The sequence below is a fragment of the Phyllostomus hastatus genome, unplaced genomic scaffold (assembly GCF_019186645.2).
Source record: "Phyllostomus hastatus isolate PE091 unplaced genomic scaffold, TTU_PhHast_1.1 phas_contig_159, whole genome shotgun sequence".
NCBI lineage: Eukaryota > Metazoa > Chordata > Mammalia > Chiroptera > Phyllostomidae > Phyllostomus > Phyllostomus hastatus.
The window spans coordinates 1,639,582-1,654,122 of record NW_025333640.1 but is presented as its reverse complement, the minus strand read 5'-3'; the positions used below and the strand labels follow the sequence as shown (position 1 = coordinate 1,654,122).

Here is a 14,541-nt window from a genome sequence, read left to right as displayed (position 1 = left end):
GGAGCAGCTATTATTATCCCCCCCGACATCCCCTCATTTGCTGATCACAAGGTTAATTATAAACGGCATTAAATTATACACACACAGACGTGTCAACCTCACTTTCCCAGAACCCCTAAATCTCCACCAACACTCAATTACCCGCACAACAACACAGCATCTTCCCAGCCCCTCTCCGCCTTGCTGCCCCCACCCGGGTCCCACGTCTCCGGGCTGCGCTGCGATGCTGGACCGCGCGCCAGATGCACAGCATCTCCTGCCCCAGCTCGACAAGCAGCAGGCTGCGACCGCCCTGCCCTGGGAGATGAAGCAACACGGCGGTCAACTCACCAGCCCGAGTGTGCACAGTTCACGCCAGGCAGGTGCTGGAAGTCAGGCCTCTGACCCCGAATCAGAGGCATAACTTCATTTTGCAAGTGAAACAGGGCAGAGGTGAGGCCACTCAGAGATGGAGAGAGGAAGGCGAGAACCAGGAGAAAAACAGGGATTTTCAGTTTCCCCAGGAGGAAGGCCAGGGACCTCTGGCCTTCCTCCATGTGTTAGCGCCTTCCCATAAGGAGCTAACAGCAAAGATTAAAAACTTCAAAAGTCACAGGGACCACCCAGGGAGTTCTGAACAAAATCTGCCCCTTGGAAAGAAAAATGACATTTTCAATTCAGGTCCAGGTAGGCATTTTCAGGGGAGGAATCACCGCAACCCAAAACCCAGGCTCCAAACCCCCCACCACAGTGGGACCCGTGGGACTGAGAAAGGAACCAGCGGGGATGCTGAACAAAAACCTGGGAGGCTTTTCACGTCTGGGATCTCTCTGGCATCGGCAGGACTTTGGGGGTGCCTTGATTTCTGGACAGAAAAGAGGGGATTCCAAAGCCAGGTGGAACCACACCAACCCCCAGGCCCAGCCTGGCCAGGCCAGGGGAGGGGGAGGCGGAAGGGGACCAGGATCGGCAGCTCCTCGGAGGGGGGGGGGGAAGGAGACAAAAATAAAGCAAGGAAAAGTCCAGGCCCTGCCCGTGAGTCACTCCCACCCGCTCACTAATTTTCGCCTTTGCAGAAGTGTAAGCCAATTGATTTTTTCATATTCCCCATGCACCCTGCCCCCCACTGCCACTTCAGAAATATCAGCCAGAGACAAGACAGAAATGGTACGCCGGGATTTTTTTTTCCTTTTTTTAAGTGTCTTTTTTTTCCCCCTTAAAGAAAAAAGGAAAAGGGAAAAAAATAAACCCACACATTATATTCAGTGCTCTTGAGCTTCTAAAAGGCAGAGGAGGTGACAAATTGAACCGCAGGGCTCAGAGATCCAGGTGTCACTACTTCCTGTGCCTCTCACAGCCACACCTGCCTGTCTCTGGGCTGTCCATCTTCCTTGTAACAGGGCAGTAGCGTGCACTTGAACCTCGACTCCTGTTCAGCACCCATCTTCCCCAGCCTGCAAGCCAAGCAGCTTCCTGGTCCCAGACCAGGTGGGAATAAGACATCTTAAAAACCATCTGAAAAGTCCTTGAACCCTACAGTTCCTCTTGATACAGGCAGTGACATGACTTTATCCATGCACCCACGGCGGGGTTTTGTCAGGCTGGCACGTGGATCCCACACAGGCATGGCAGTTATGCCTTCATCTTGTCCCCACCACTGGAGGCTGAGCCGCCCTGCCTGGTGGGCTGGGGGGGGTGTCTCTCCAAATACCCCACCCCAGGTATCTTTTGTTGCACAGAAGGACAGAGCAAGGACGGCCTGCACCTGCTTTGTGGGAGACGGGCATTCTCCTCCCTGCAAATTCTGGAAAAGGAGATGCCCACCACCGGCAGGTGTGAACAGGAGGCTGCCCTGGATAAAGAGTTGCCGGAAATCCTGGTGTCTCAGCGACCCTGCCTAGGCCCCCCGCCCGCAAAAACAGCCCCGGCTCGCAAGGCACCCGCCAAAGACCCACACTCTTCAAGAACCTTCAGCTGGCTCTGAATGACTCCACAAATGGAGCCTAATGCAGTCAGGGAGGGAAATTGCTCTCAGCTGAAAACATTAAGCTTCGTCAATTATTCCCCAAACCTGCTGGGTTTATAAATATCCGTTTTTATTTTTAGGGTTTTCCTCTCCACCCCAAACTCTCTCCATGCTATCCCTATATTCCCCCACACACGGTCGCTGTAGATACTAAAGTCACGGCTAGCAGGTGAATGCAGGGTAGAGGGCGCCCGGCCACTCTGTGCCTCAGAGTCACATCATCCCTGCCTGTCCCTCCCCAGCCACCTCACTCGCTGATCATCGTTCAGGCCGTGCGGCCGCCGGAATAACCAACAGAGCCACAGGTCTCCTGGAGCCTGGATGCTGGAAGCAGCAGTTGGAAGTCTGCCCTGCACTCTAACACCTGTGAAATGCTGTGCAATGCGGACTCACAAGACAGGAGGGGAAACTGAGTCATTCCTGGAAATCCATTTGCCCAGCAAAGGTGGATCTGTCTCCTTGACTGGACCCAAGTCCGGAAAATGCCGGGCTGAGTCCCATGCTCCGTTCAACCCAAATATAGGAAAAAATGGGTGGAGAGTGATGGCTCCAGAATCATCCCCCCAGATGCCACCACGACTCCCTGACATCCAAGGAACGTCTCCCCTTCCACCTGCTCCTGACACCTGGGCCCTGAGCATCATGGCTCCAGGTGGGGCCCATGGATGAGTGGAGATGCATGGAACCCCTGGGAAGCAGGGTAAAAGAACGGCTCTGAGGGGAAGACCAGAAGTACGGTCAATGGAGAGTGATTTCCATGCAACACGCAGCAGGCAGGCACCGGCTTTCGGTGACCCTCCCTCCGCGCCTACCACATGCCTAGCACAGGGGCCTTCGAGGAGCCTTGGGAGAAGAGGGTTCCCAGGGGGAGCCCAGCCCACCCCGCCCCCAGGAATGCCCTCCAATGTCACACCTCAAGGCCACACCAGAACCCATCCCCCATCTCCTGAAGGGAGTGGGCCAGACTACCCAAGTCCACCGACACGACAGTACCGACAGTACCGGCCCCTCATCACCCTTGGGGGGCCGATGTCACCGGCCCAGGTAGCCCAGGCGGCAAGAATAGAAAATGCATGAGCTCATCAGGCAGGCCAGGTCTCCCGCGACGTTTTACTTGCCTGAGCCCAATTATACCAACTCTCAGTGTGACAGAGTGTGGCGGGTGGCAGCCCCCAAGGGGCTGGGGGGAGCTGGGCCCAAAGAAGTGCAGTGTCATGGTGAAGGTGCCCCCCCCCCCCAGGGCCCTGGGGATGGGGCAGAACAAAGCTTTCTGGAGAGGAAGAGTGGAGAGCTGGACAGACAGCGGGCAGCACAAGCAGTAAAAGATGCCCAGTGAAGGGCAACATGGGGGGTAGGGGTGTGCAACCAGAGACATAGGTCCAAGGTGGTGGGCTCTGGAACTCGGGGGCGCGGGAAGCAGCCGTCCCCAGCCCCAGCTGCCTGCCTTCCTCAGCCAAAGTATCAGCTGGCAGAGGAAGAAGAAAGCTGAAGGACAGAAGGCAGGCAAGACTGGCAGGCGAAGGGGTGTACAAAAGAAAGGGACCCTGGGAGGGGGAGGGAAGCTATGCAAATGGAAGCATCAACTGGGTTCTTCAGGCATTAATAAAGGCTTCAGCAGCAGCAGCTGTTATCACAGGAGTAGCAGGGAGGGCCGATTTCCTCTTATCGAAGACGGCTGGCGGCTCCGAAAGGAAAGCAGGGCACCCCAAACAAAGAGGGGCCCTCGCTCCCTGCACCCCAGGGACAATGACGACAGGGGATATCAAGAGAAAGCCAGAACCCCAACAACCAAAGTCTGGACGGAGGCCACTGGGGGCCGAGAGCGGGTGGGTCCCTATGGTGGGGACCCTCCAGAAGCCTCATGCTTTGTCCGGTTTCTTAAGAGTCCCAACACCCAGTCTAGACACCTCAGCCATCCCCTTCACCAGCGGTGTTGCCCAGGCTGGTGTTTCAGGGGTTTGACCAGCGGCAGAAGGGCCCCGTGCTCAGAGTAGGGACTCCCCCTAATGGAGATGGGGGGGGGGAGGCAGGGGAATCCCAGCTGAGCCCACGAGAGAGAGAGAGAGAGAGAGACAGAGAGAGAGAGAGAGAGAGAGAGAGAAGGAGCCCCCCAGATGGAGGCGCTGGGGAGGTTTGTTCATTTGGGGGGATGAGCTCCCTAAGGGGTGACTAAATTTGAAGAAAGGTTGCAGAAGAAGGGGCTCTCAAAAGCTGCATTATTTACGGAGCTACTAGAGGAGGATTTGAAATTGGAAAAGGGTCGCTTAGGAGGAGGTTCCAGATTTGGGGGGTGTGGCTGAAAAAAAAATCCAGTTTGCGGGGTGTTCCCTGATTTGAGAATTTTGGAGAGAAAACGGCTAAAGGGGAGTTCCCCGATTTAGAGGGACTTCGAGGGGGTAAGTGTCCTGAATTTGTAGGGGGAGTGCTAAGGCAGGTTCCTAAATTTGAAAGATTTCCATAAGGAGCAGTGAACTTGGCCGCAGCCTAGCCTAAACCCTTGCGCCAGGGCTCTGGCTCTCTAACTCAGGGAGCCTCCCCTCAGGGTAACCCCCACCCCCGCACGCCCCCTTCAACCTCGTTCCACGACTCCGCCCCCCTGGGTGACGTCACCGACCCGACCCTCCCAGCCCCCCAGGGGGCTCCAGGGGCTTGCAGAACCCACGGGGCTGGCGGATCTAGGGGCGGCTTCCCTTCTCCCGGGACCCCCTGCGCCCAGTGGAGGTCGGATGCCGGGCGCGCGCTTGTCCGCCCGCCAGAGTTCCTGGTGCTGGGGGCTAAGTCTTGCCTCGCCCGGGGGTCTGGAAGGGGACGCCAGGGCCGCAGAAGGGTGGGGCAAGGCCAGGGTGATGGAGGGGCGCTCCCCTTTCAAGCGAGAGAAGAGGACAAGAAAACGCTCGAGGGAAACGGCGTTGAGTCAGGGGTCCCAAGGGATGGAGACTGGAGACGGAAGGCGGCGGGTAAAGCAGCCAACCTGGGCGCACCTGCCGGTCTTCTCTAGCTCCCACCTGGAGCCACCCGTCCCGGACTGGTCTCCACTCCGGAGCTCCGGCGTACCCCCAACCCCAGAACAGCGCCCCCTGCCTCCAGGACCCGCCTGGGGGTCCCTCGCCGGCGCCGCCGGGGCCAGGACACCCTCCGCACACACGCACGTCCCCCCTGCGCGCCTTCGCCCCGCCCGCAACCCGGGGTGGTGCAGCCGGCGACGCTGGGCAGCTTCCAACGCCGCGCTCCAGGCGAGTCCAGCCCAGCCCCCTCCACAGCGGCGGCGAAGCCCCCGGCCCCGTAGCCCCCGCCTAGTCCAGCCCCCGGGGGCATTGTTCGGACGCAGCTGGCCAGGCGCAGAGACTGGGCGTGCAGCCGGCTGCAGCCTGGCGTCCTCAGAGCACAATGGCCGTGCAGGCTTCCCCGGCACAAAGCCGGCGCGCTGCCCACTCGGCTGCCTCCAAGACCCTGATTGGAGTGCCCGCAATTTTATGGTAATTCAGAATTTTTGTTCCCTCTTTACCTGGAGGCTGGCTGGGCTGGGCTCCCCCGGCACTGCTCCGCTTCACATCCTGGCTGTTACATGGGATCCGAGCGGAGCCCGAGCGCCAGCGGCTCGCGGCGTGCGCGCGCCGGCCGGGCTGCCGGGCGGGCGGCGCGAGGACACTCACTGCGGTTCGCGCTCCCCTCGCGCCGACTTGCGCGCCCCCCTCCAGCCGGTGACGTCATCCCTTCCGCCAGCGCCGCCGCGGCCGCCGCCGGCCGCGGGGCGGGGCAGGCCTGCGCGTGTCGCTGCGCAGCCGCGCTGCCGCCACGCCCCCCAGCCAATGAGGCAGTACGGTTGAGCCACGTGGTGGCGGGCGTTTAAAGAGCCGCGGGAGCACGTGGGGCACGGAGCTTCGCGTGACACGTGGGCAGCGACATTAGTGCGAGGGACTCCTCCGGCCATCGGTTCGCTGGTGAGCTCCAGGACACTCCGCACAAAGGCCAGGGTGCTTGCCGTGTCCAGCTATAAACTCTGTCGAGGTTCTGCAGTGCCTCCTTCGTCCAAAATCCAGACACCTCTCGGCATTCGCACCCACCACTCTGTCCCCAGATTTCCATGCTCCAGACAAGCCAGCTCCTTCAATTTCCAACAGACTGCTCACTCCTGACCCAGGGCCCCTGCTTCTGCTGTTCTTTTGCCTGAAACGGTCTTCCTTCAATATCTTCAAATTTCTCCTCAAACAGCAACTCCTTGGAGAAGCCCTCCCTGACCCGGGTCACTAGCAACCACACGCTCCATTCTCGATCTGTCATCCTGGTTTTATTCTGGTCACACTAGGGTATGACTCCATGGGCTCGGAAATCCCTGTGTATTGGTTGAATGAATGAGGGAATAGATAAAGGAGCATTTCCTGCAGAGGAAGCACTTTACAAACATGCCACCTAATTATCATCGTCAGCTACCCTGGAGTCAGGACAAGCCACCATAGGAACCCCAGCTCAGAAACTGACTAGCTGTGTGAGGCTCTGAGCCTCGGTTTTTCCACCTGCGAACTGGGTTTTCTTCTTTGGTCCTCGTTCCATCTGTGAACTAGGGCAAGGTAGCCCTGGCTCATATGCAGAGGGTAAGGATGGATTGTGATAATGTGCCTGCCTAGCCTGTAGTTGGTGCTTCAGAATTGGATAATGAGAAAACAAGACAGGAAAAATAAAATAAAAGCACACAGTTACCACAGGAGGTGTCAGTGCTTGGACACCAAACGTTGCAGGTGGGGTCATTGTGTTCTGAACATGTTGAAAGAGTTTTATTTCTTCAAAGTATGTATTTGGAGAGGGCCTCATATCCACAAAGGAACTCAGGTTTAGAATTTGAGGGATTTTTTCCTCCAAAATCATTGATTCATTCATTCTGGGCCAAAGATGCAGATGTAAACTAAAGGCATTAACCGGGGAACAAAATGAGAAGGCGGAAGTCATAAATAGGAGAAGAGAGAGGAGAGAATGAATAATTAATCAAGGAACCTAAATTAAGCTTGGAGTTTCCCAGCGGCCAGTGCAGTGGCCAGGTTTGCAGAGCCTATTTTGTCCTTCCTGTCTGCATGACCCTGACCTAGCCCATCCACAGTCTGGCTTTGTTTTTTTTTTTCATCCAAGCAATGGGGACACAGCCTTGCCTGGAAGGATCAAAGGGGATAGTCCCACCAACACTGAGCATGGTTTCTCCTACACAGCAGGTGCTCGTGGCCTGCATGCTCGATGAAGGCAGAATGAGCATGCCTTCACTCACTCTGAAGCGAGTGAAGATGAACTTCAGAGGGAGTTAGTTCATCGTCATGATGAAATGAGATTGCAGGCTTATGGATGTGGCATGAGCCCCAACTCTGCCACCTGTTCAGGGGAGGGACCTTGAATAAGTCACTGTGAGCCTCAGCATTCCCATTTGTAAAAAGTGGACAACCCCCTCTAACTTCTTGAGGCTTCTTTTGAGGAACAAAGAAGAACGGGTGTAAAATATGGTACAGTGTGTGCCTAGGAAACCCATCCATTGAGGCCATTAATCTGTGTCCCAGGCTGTTTTAAGGTCTGGGACACAGAAATAAACAAAACAGGCTAAAAAAAAATCCTGCCCTCCAGGAGTTAATAGTCCAGGGGAGGAGATTCACAAGATGTCACTCCAGATAAAGACCCAAGTCTTCAACGAAGCCCACAAGGACCTACACTACCTGTGCCCATCCCCTCCTTCCTCCACCTGTCCCCCTAGCCTGTTCCACCCACACTAGCCTCTTCAATGTTCCTTGCAAACGTCAATCAGTCCAGCCTCAGAGCCTTTGCACTAGTTGTTCCCTCTGCCTAGAATGCTGTTCCTTCTGTTCTTTCCAAGGCTGAATCCTCCTCACCCTTCATCTTGGTACCAGATTATTTATTATAATTTGGAGTTATTTTTGTATTTTGGCCAGTTTGCTTATTTTCTGTCTGTCTCCGAACTTCATCTGTGCCTCTGTTTGACCGTCAGTAAGTGGGGGATAGTAATAGTCTCTATCTCCTAGTGTTGCTGGGGGAGTGGAGCGACCTACATCACGTCGAGCACCTGGCACCACATGTAGTCTCAAGAAGGGCTTGTGTGATCAATGTGGCCACTGTCAATGGGAAAGTCAGGATGGCTAGCCAGGTAGCCATAAAGATCAATACAAGGAGAACAGAACATTCTAGTCTGATATTGTCACAGCCTCCAGGCAGCCCCAGGAGGTTGACAAGTGTCACAAAGGCACTGAGGATTTAGTAACACCAAACTGAGACTTCCTGTAAGCCAGAGCTTGAAGAGAACCAAGGAGAGAATGTCCTCCCTGGGGAGAAGGGGGCGGGCACGGCTGACGCCTCCAAGTGCCATACTGTGGAAAACACTAGAATCGGGAGGTGGGGCTTGGTGGGCTCTGGGTCTCTGCCAATCTGTGCACCTGGCAAGCAGTCAGTGTGGCTCATTGTTGGGTGAAAAGTTTAGTTAATGAACATTTCCATCTTCTGCTGGGAGTGGAGGGGCTCTCCCACCCTCCCAGCCTTCTCCTCCGTCCCTTCCAGCCCAGCCTGCCCACCCCTTCCAGTGTCTCCCAGAACTTGATAATTAGCTCCGGTGTGCTTCTGTTGGGACAACTCCAGGGGATCCATCAGCTGCCCAGTGCCATTATATAAGCAGGACTCCTCATGCCAAGTTCAGGATTGTCTGCACAGACCCAGCCTTAAATCCCTGTGAGACAGGTCCAAACATCCCCCCTGTAACTTTGTCCTGTGCCAGAGATTCCACCATCATTACACATTCCTTCAAATTAAACATGGTGTTCTCTCTCCTCCTTTCCCTAAGTTCACTTCCAATGCTAAAGAGAAAAGGGGCACATGGGAACACCCCATTTGCTGAACACCGGCTCCTTACTGATTTCCATGGACGGGGGGGGCTCCTTTGGGATTTCACTGCCTCAGTGTATCAGGTAATTGCCGGGGCCCAGGAGTCAGAGAGACATAGACTTGAATTGTGACTACGGCACTTGACAAAATGCAGAATCCCTTCCTGAATAAGACCCTCAACTAGACAGGCATACAAGGGCACTTCTTCAACCTGACAAAGGGCACTGCAGCTCGCAAAATGAATACTTAATGATAAAAGACTGGATGTTGTCCCCCAAGATCAAGAACAAGATAAGGATATCTGCTCTCGCCATTTCTGTTTAAAACTACTGGAAGGAATAACCTGGCAATTAGGCAAAAAAAAAAAAAAGAAAAGGCATCCAGATTGAGAGGGAAGAAGTAAAACTACCTCTATTTACACAGACAGAATTTGGTGTAGAAACAATCCTGAGGAATCCACCACAAAAATCTGTTCAAACTAGTACACAAGTTTGGCAAGGCTGCAGGATACAAGATTAATACACAAAAATCTAATTTATTTCTATACAGTGGCAATGAACAAATAAAATGAAATGAAGAAACCAGTTCTATTTACAATAGAATAAAATGTTTAGGAATACAGTTACCAAAAGAAATGCAAAATGTATACCATAAAAATAACAAAACAGTGTTGGAAGAAAAGAAAGAAGACCTAAATAAATGGAAGGGAAGGGCAACCCATGTTCATGGATCAGGAGATGTAACATTGTTAAGGTGGCAAACATCCCTAAACTGATCTACAAATTCAACTCAATCCCTGTCAAAATCCCTATTAGCTTCTTTTGCAGAAATTGACAAGCCGATCGAAAAGTTTGTATGGGAACCCAAGGGACCCAGAATTGCTGAAACAGTCTTGAAAAAGAACGAAGTTGAGGGGCTCACACTCCCCAGTTTCAACATTATTGCAAAGCTGTGGCCAGCAGGACACCGTGGTGCTGGCGTGAGAATGAACATGTCGGTCCAGACCGGGCCTCACGCCCGCGATCAGCTGATTTTCCACAAGGCTGGGGAGTCAGGGTGGCCCGAACAGTCCTTTCAACAAGTGGTGCTGGGAAAACTGCATGTCCACGTGCAGCAGAACGAAGTCGGGCCTTTACCTCACACCATATGTAAAAATTAACTCCAAATGGATCACAGGCCTACGTGGAGGAGCTGAAACTCTAACACTCCCGGATAAGAACACAGGCATAAATCTTCGGGGTCTCGACTTAGGTAACAGGTCCTTTCGGGATATCTTCTGGAATAATGAAAGTATTCTAAAATTAGATTGTGGATGGTTGGTGATGACCAGGATTATTTGGGAATATATTAAAAACTAATGAATGACACACTTCAAATGGGCAAATTGTGTGATGTGTAAATCATATCCCAGTAAAGCTGAGAGGCACTGGGAGGTGACGTCACTGGCCCAGGGATTCGTCTGGAATGAAGATCAGCCTGACTGCAGAAGCTACACCCCTTCCTTCTCTGCTGGTCCTGCCTCCGGATGATTTCCCCGGCTGTGCCTGCTTTAGACTTGGTCTTTCTGCCACTCCATATTTTTCCTAACTCCTACAGGACACCTGCTGACTCTTCCAGCTCACAGACCCTGGTCTTATTTAAATCACTGTGACAGCTCGTTTGTTAACCGGTCCCACAGAGCCAAGCACACCCTGGGGCTTGCTAAACACCTGCTGGGTGTGTGGGACCTTTCTGAGTGAGAAAAGGGTTAACTCACTGTATTTGCATACCATGCCCAGATGCATCTTGGGAATAGACTGCAGCAAAGCTTCAGGGTCGTGGAGGGGAGTCCTGGAGCACCCAAAGAGGGGAAAGGGCTAATTCTGGGCAGGGCTCAAAGACTCTGAGCTGGAGGGTGCAGGCAGAGATGTGGCACAGGTTGCCCTAACTACTGTGGGATCAGTTACATTTCTTTTCCCTATGAGTAGCTAAGAAAAGAATTATAGGCATCTAGATATATATGTAAACATGTATGTAGGCTTTTATTTTGGAAGGTTATAAAGCTGCCCTCAGTTTTCCTGCCTGTGGTTTGTGTACTTGGCACCGTCTTCCCCAAAATGGAATGCATAGCTTTCACTGCCAGGCACTTTATCCTGACCTGTGTTAGTTACTGTGCTTGTCAGTAAGTCAGTTAGCAGACACCCAAGAGCATTCTTTAGTTCTGTGCAGTGATCAGGGAAGCACCTGGCATGTAGTAGGCACTTAATAGAAGCCATAGTGGTATTTCACACCTCCAAAGGAAACCCAGCCTTGGGGAGGGGGGAGCTTGGCCCGGAGTGGGCATGGATGTCCCAGCAGTGCCAGAGCTTAGCCCTCCACCTGCCACCTTCCGTGGCTCCCACCCAAGCATGCGGCTGCGAGTGGGATGTCCTGGCAGCAGAGATGTCTGCAGGATAAAACTGGAAGTGCTAAATAAATCAGCTCGCCTTGCGTCCCAATTACCCGTCAAGCTCCTCTCCAGGTGCCTGGTACTCTGACACCCTCGAGACTGCTTTTCCCTGTGCCCCAGAGATGCACAGTGTTTCAGAAGCAGCACATGGAGCCCCCGACCTAGGGTCACTGTCCTTGTCCCCTAAGGGGACATGACTTCTCTTGAACAAGGAAGAAAACAAAATATTGGGACATTTCTAAGCTAGGGGCAGGCTGCTTAGGGAAGAGGGAAGGTCATGGACATAGGACAACAGAAACATCCATCTCATGAGCACCTACTGTGTGCTGGGTTGTGGGCTGACAGCGTACTGTGCAGCTGAGCAGCACCAATCTTCCCCAGGGAGTAAGATGGCTGATTTCTGCCCATTTTACAGCCAAGCAAACCGAGGATCAGAATTTTTAAGGATGTACTGCATTTGTATAGCCTGGGAGAGACAGGGCTTGGCTTCTGGCCCCAGGTCTGATGCAGCTCATTCTAAATGTATGCATGCATCTGACAGTTATTGGGTACCCACTGTGTGCCAGGCACGGGGGACACAGCAGGGTACAATATAGGAAACAACCCCAGGCTGACTTCTTAAGAGAAGACTTAGACATGAACCTAGATAAATAAATCCATGGCAAGAAGTGCTAAGGGGAATGAAGCAGGAGAGGGGAAGGAGTGGGAGTGCGATTTTAAATAGGGTGGTCAGGGGAGATCTCACTATGATATGGAACATCACAGGCCTGAAAGCAGTGAAGGGTAAAGAACACCCCAGGCAGCAGGGACAGTCGGTGCAAAGGTCCTGGGGCAGCACTGCGCCTGGCATGTTGGAGGAACAGTGAGGAGACCCATGTGGCTGCAGCAGAGTAAGGGAAGGGGAGAAGGGAGATGTGAGGGTAGATTGTGCAAGGCTTTGTGGGCTGCTGGGAGGACTTGGGCTTTTACCCCAAGGGAGGTGGGTACCCTGGAGGATGGGCAGAGAAAGAAAGGAACCTGACTTAAGTGCTCACAGGCACCCTCTGGTGGCTGCTTCAGGGAAGACAGGCCACAGATGGGCGAGGGCAGGAGCTAGGGGACCAGGGTAGAAGTGACAGCGTTGGCCCAGGTGGGTGATGATAGGGTGGACCAGGGTGCAGGCAGCTTAGGAGGGGAGGTAGCTAGACTGGGGACAGAACTGGGAGACAGAGTGACCATCGGCAATACTTTCCTTGCCGTCTTTCTGGGGCCTAAGTGACCTTTGGGGACTAAGGGGGGGCCACATTTGCATCATTAACCCAGGTGACAGTGTCCTAGGACTCATCTCATTGGTATGCACTAATCATGGTTGGTACACACAGCCCCTGAATCCAGGCTGAGGCCCATGAGCCCCCACCCCCAGGCAGAGCAACCTATGCCCCCAAAACTCAGTAAACTGGTACCCACTCCACCCTGAGCACTTGAGCAGGAGTCTGCAGAGAACTGGGTTGGAAACAATGACATCACTCCCAGAGTCCTGCTGGCTGCTGCCAGCCCCTTCCGATGTGTGCCAGACCTCCCCCCGGCCTTAGCAACAACCACAGCCTCCCTGATGAAAAGAGCTCCAGGCGTCACCAAAAACAGCATCTCCAGAGTGCACTCTCTATTCCAGACACTGTTCCCAGCGTTTTTCCTGGGAGCTCCATGCTGCTATGGCCCCATCTTACCAGTGAGGCACAGAGAAGCTGAAGGCCAGCCTAGGCCTGCACAGCGGAAGCTGGACTGGAAACCAGGTCTCTGTGAATTGAGTCGTGCTCAGCCAAGGCTGTCCTGGAGCGTTAGGTTGGGGTCCCCCCTGCCCTCCTATCACAGGCTGTGGGAAAGGGGAGGGGCCTGGGAGGTCAGGAGATTCCTCAGAGAAAAACCCCTCCCTGATGCAGCTGGCCTGCGTACTTCCAGCAATGGGACCCTCACTTCCTGTATGGGGGAGCCTCCTTAGTTTTGGGTGATGCTAAAGGGTAGTTTGTTGGTTAATCTACTTGTCACTGTCTCCATTTCACTTCTTTCCTCTGGCTCTGGTCCTACTTTCTGGAGGTTGCTCAGAAAAAATCTCCCTTCTTTCTTCACTCTTCCTTCCCTCCTTCTTCCCCTCACCCCTTTCTCTCCCCCTCCTCCAAGCAGCCCTTCAGCTTTCACTCTCAGGACCAGAATTGGGACACAGATGACACCCAGGGGTTAGAGTCAGACATACCTGCTACTTGGCATCTCTGTGGCCCCGGGAAACCCATGTCATCTGCTTGTTCTTTGGTTTCCTCGTCTGTAAACACAAGGGCATCTTCCCCTCTCTTGCTTGCTCCTGTGGCCCCAGCACCTAGGTGAGCCTGGCACACAGCAGATGCTCAAGGAACATTTGTTCAATGACTGCTTTTCCTCTCAATTATTGGTCTGTTGAATACTCATATGCTCCAAATCCAACCCTTCTCAAGACACTCCCAGGATTCCCAAAGTGACACTCACCCCCTCCTCCGGACCCGCAAGGCCCTGCCAACCTCTCCTGCTCCCCACCATGCCCAGCTCCTTCCTGACTCACCGCCTTTGTATGTGCTGTTCCCTCTGCAAGAAATGTTTGTCCAGCTTACCTGCTTTGCTTTTCATCCTTAATTCAACAGCTGAGAAGTCAGATGAGGTTCCCCCTCTGGGATCCTTCTCCTCTTGTGTCCAAGGGTTTACATACAAACTGTGATGGTTCATTATGTAATTAACTGCTTAACTTCTGTCTTTCACACGTTGTCCGCATCAGGAGGGCAGGGCGTCAGGAGGGCAGGGCTGGACTCTGCCCTTTCACACTTGCACAGTATGCAGCCCCTTCACCTCAGGCTGCGCCTGACACACAGTGAGGGCTCGATAAATGTTTTTGAATGAAAAGAAATGAATGGCACAGTATATACTATCCCAGCAGACTCCTCGCTTTGCTCCAGTTTATCAGAGTTTTCTGAATCAAACACGCTCCTCTTAGCAAGGTTCCAAGCAGAGAAAGTGGCATCATCACCTCCCTATTTTTGTTCTCCATACTCCTGTTAATACAATCAAAATGTTTTTCACTTTTTTTCTCCCCCTTTTACGCTTTTCTCATTCAGGAAAGGAAAATGTTAAAATGTGTTGATGTAGTCAGCAGTGTTTTAAGCCTTCAGACAATTCAAACTTGAGAATCAAGTGATGGCGGAAGAGCTAAAAAAAATACATTCTCGTTTATTAGTAGGAAAAA

General features: G+C 53.3%; 1 protein-coding gene and 1 long non-coding RNA gene across 12 annotated transcripts in view; both read right to left on the bottom strand.

Annotated features, from left to right (window-relative positions):
• Positions 1–5,715, bottom strand: part of PTPRS (protein tyrosine phosphatase receptor type S) — a 95,776-nt gene extending 90,061 nt beyond the window's left edge. For 7 of the 11 annotated variants that reach the window (XM_045830790.1, XM_045830795.1, XM_045830793.1 and 4 more), the window contains exon 1: positions 5,511–5,715. The gene's annotated coding sequence lies outside the window, so the exon portion shown is untranslated. The remainder of the gene's footprint in view (positions 1–5,510) is intronic. The other 4 variants (XM_045830798.1, XM_045830800.1, XM_045830799.1 and 1 more) reach the window with 1 other exon arrangement.
• A 3,867-nt stretch (positions 5,716–9,582) lies between these two features.
• On the bottom strand, positions 9,583–14,223 carry LOC123814137. Its single transcript, XR_006784839.1, has 3 exons — positions 13,916–14,223; positions 13,528–13,657; positions 9,583–10,145 (listed from the first exon to the last, which is right to left on the bottom strand). It is a non-coding gene; the product is annotated as an uncharacterized LOC123814137 (long non-coding RNA).
• Positions 14,224–14,541: the final 318 nt, after the last annotated feature.